This window comes from Phodopus roborovskii, unplaced genomic scaffold (assembly GCF_943737965.1).
Source record: "Phodopus roborovskii unplaced genomic scaffold, PHOROB, whole genome shotgun sequence".
In the NCBI taxonomy this organism is placed as follows: domain Eukaryota; kingdom Metazoa; phylum Chordata; class Mammalia; order Rodentia; family Cricetidae; genus Phodopus; species Phodopus roborovskii.
In genome coordinates, this window is record NW_026126447.1 from 7,663,092 (window position 1) to 7,666,504 (window position 3,413).

Here is a 3,413-nt window from a genome sequence, read left to right on the forward strand (position 1 = left end):
TGACTTAATGCTTAAGGATTTGTATTAGAGGAAGGTTGGGAAGGGGGCTGTCTGGGGAGAGGGAGGGAAATTCCAGTCACCCAGATCTTTACAAAGAGATTATCTTTCCAAAGACCTCACACAGAGGCCTTTACCAGCCATCATTCATGCTCTGGACTTGAGCCTTTTCCTGTATTCCTTTATTGTTGAAAGAAAAAAGACATTCAGGGAAATAAAAGAGGGCTACTGGAGAAGTTGCCTCACTATTCTGGCCTTGTTTTTGGAACAATAAGAAAGAGAATGTTCAGTTTGTGATTTCAACAGGAACAAAAAATTGTACCAAAAAGCTACATTGTTATCTGACTCTCAGAAATGCTCTGTGAGCCACTAAGCTATAGAAAGAAGTGAAAGCCTAAGGCTGGAACGAAGTGTTCTCTCTAGTTCCCACTGGCTAGACCAGTGTTGTCAGCAGGCAGAGGAGGGCCAACTTTGGTTCAGCTCTTCACTGCTGTTGATCCTAGTATAAGTGCGTGTCACTAGAGACCTTTGTTTCAAAATAAAATAGAAGACAGAGGGACGGAGGAGAGAAAGAGAGGAGAAGCAAGAGGAGAGAGGGAAGGAAAGGGAGAAAGGAGTAAGAATAGAGAGGGAAATAGAACAAAAGCCATTTGTGTGAAGTAAGTGCAAGTTCCTTCACATTCTGCCTGTAACAGCGTTGGCAATGCAATGAACAATCACACAGCTTCTCGTTTCAGCGAGCTGTGAACAATTTCCAAAGACATACAACTCTGGCTGGGTCAAGAACACATCCAAAGTGGGGAGAAAAAAAAAATCCCTAAATTCTGGCAAAAGAAAAAGAAAAGGAATGGAAAAAGAAGAGAAAAGAAGCTTTCCTTTCGCTGCTGCGTCTGCAGCCATGAGTATGCTCAGGCTACAGAAGAGGCTTGCCTCTAGCGTTCTCCACTGTGGTTAAAAAAAAAAAAAAGGTCTGCTTGGACCCCAATGAGACCAATGAACTCGTCAATGCCAACTCCCGTCAGCAGATCGGGAAGCTAATCAAAGATGGGCTGATCATCCGGAAGCCCGTGACTGTACATTCCCGGCCCAATGCAGGAAAAACACTTTAGCTCGAGGGAAGGGCAGGCATATGGGCATAGGGAAGCGGAAGGGTACTGCCAATGCGAGAATGCCCAAGAGGTGACCTGGATGAGAAGGATGCGGATCCTACATCTACTTTGGATCCTACATCTACTTCTCAGGAGATACAATGAATCCAAGAAGATTGACCACTATATGTACCACAGCCTGCACCGGAAGGTCAAAGGGAATGTCTTCAAAAACAAGCGAATTCTCTTGGAGCTCATCCACACGCTGAAGGCACACAAGGCCCGAAGAAGCTCCTGGCTGACCAGGCTGAGGCTTGCAGGTCTAAGACCAAGGAAGCACGAAAGTGCCTGGAGGAAGTTCTCCAGGCCAAGAAGGAGGAGATCATCAAGACTCTGTCCAAGGAGGAAGAGACCAAGAAATAAAGCTTCCCTAGTGTCTGTACATAGTGGGCTGCCTGTGGCCTCAGGTGGATCAGTCATTAAAATAAAACAAGCCTTAAAAAAGAAAAGAAAATTGAGCCAACAGAATGTATGGCCCAATCTGTTCACAGGGAAGCAATTCACTTTTATTTGGTGTGTACTGAGGAATGAAGATCACAACTATGCACAGATGTTGAGGGTCTTGCTTGTGCAAAGCACATGGGCCGAGATAGACCATGTGCACATGTGCAGAATGTGTCTGTATCTCCACAAAAGATGTGTTTCCTTTGGGCTTGAAGAACAAATAGAAAATCTCAAATCGGGAAACAGGTTGGGAAGGGAGCTATATTGAAGCAGTGCTGTGAGGACAAGAAAGGACATGGGACTAGGAAGTTTCATATACATAGGAGAAATCCAAAAGCCAAAGAGAAACAATTTCTGGGGTATTTGCCAAGCAAAGCAATTGGTTTAGAAATGATTTCTTAACATTATTCTAACCTATTTGTATGTGTCTAGGGGAAGCCAAAAATTTGCTGTAATATAAATTGTTGAATGTAATTGTATAATTAAGGCTTTTCTGAACACCACATTTTAGCTTTTAGTTTAATTTGTTCTCATTAATTTTCCTATATATGATTCCAATTCAAAAGGTGAATTGCTGACATAAGCTAGCTATTTTTCATTTGTTTGTTTGTTTGTTTGTCTAGGCTACATAATAGCAATTTGTTATGTAACCTAGACAGGCTTCTAATTCAAAATCCTCAGCCTCTCCAGTACTGAAAACTTATGTAATTCCTAATATCAGCAATTTCACCATTTCTTCAATGTTCTATTTTATTGGAAAAAAACTTGTCTGTAGTTTTAATTGATGACATGTAGCAATAAAGTAAGTTCAAACAACTCCTTCAATGCAATGCATCCATCTTCCCCTTGAGGTTATTGTCAGTGGCTTTATCTTTCAGAACCACTTGACTTCCAAGTAAAACCAGCTATCTAGTGATTAAAGTCCAATTAGCAAGTTTTAACTTTTGGAACTGTGAATCTGAAGCCTATCATATTCCCTTTGTTTATCTTAACCAAATATCCTTGACTTTGAACTAATTAATCTTTGGCTTCTGGTTTTTCCTCTTCTTGGATGACTAACATTCAGAAAGCCAGAATGTGAACTCTCAGAATAGAAAAAACATAATTGTTTGCAATCTAAAGAATCCTGAACGTCTGGATTAGGTAGTACAGGCTATGGAGGTGAGATTTCTGTTGGGTTTTGTAAAGGGCTTTTGTTTTTCTTACCACCCATTTACATTATGTTTAGCAGCACAGGATCAGATATTACTTCTCTGAGAGTGGACTGGATCCTTGTTCAAGGATACCTGATGGGTAGGCAAACCCATGCACATTTTGTTAAGTACATTATTTTTAATTTTGAAGATGTATTTATTTTATGTAGGCATGTGCTCTATTTGCATACACATCTGCATACCAGAAGAGGGCATCTGATCTCATTACAGATGGTTGCAAGTCACCATGTGGTTGCTGGGAATTAAACTTAGGACCTCTGGAGAGCAGCCAGTGCTCTTAACCTCTGAGCCATCTCTCCAGCCTCATGTACATCTTGTATACAATGGAAACCAGAAAGGATTTTCTGGTAGGTTCATAAGCTTTTCTCTCACTTTCCCTTGAATGCACAGAAAACATAGAGAGAATGATGCCTGTTCATTATTTATGTCTGAGAAGTGCTGGGTTCCGATGAGAAGTGCTGTCCTAAAACACCTCGTAGGTGAGTGTGGAGTACCCAAAGGGCTGCTGACTAAACATAATCTGAGAGTCCTTTCACCCATGAGCAGAGACTTGATCTGCACTGTCCCAGGAAGGAGAACAGGGTGCATGTAGGCCAATCCTTCTTTTGTA

At 41.4% G+C, this 3,413-nt stretch overlaps 1 pseudogene; it reads left to right on the forward strand.

The window, feature by feature from the left end:
* Window positions 1–872: 872 nt before the first annotated feature.
* LOC127224831 (60S ribosomal protein L19-like) lies at window positions 873–1,531 on the forward strand (annotated as a pseudogene).
* The last annotated feature ends 1,882 nt before the right edge of the window (window positions 1,532–3,413 follow it).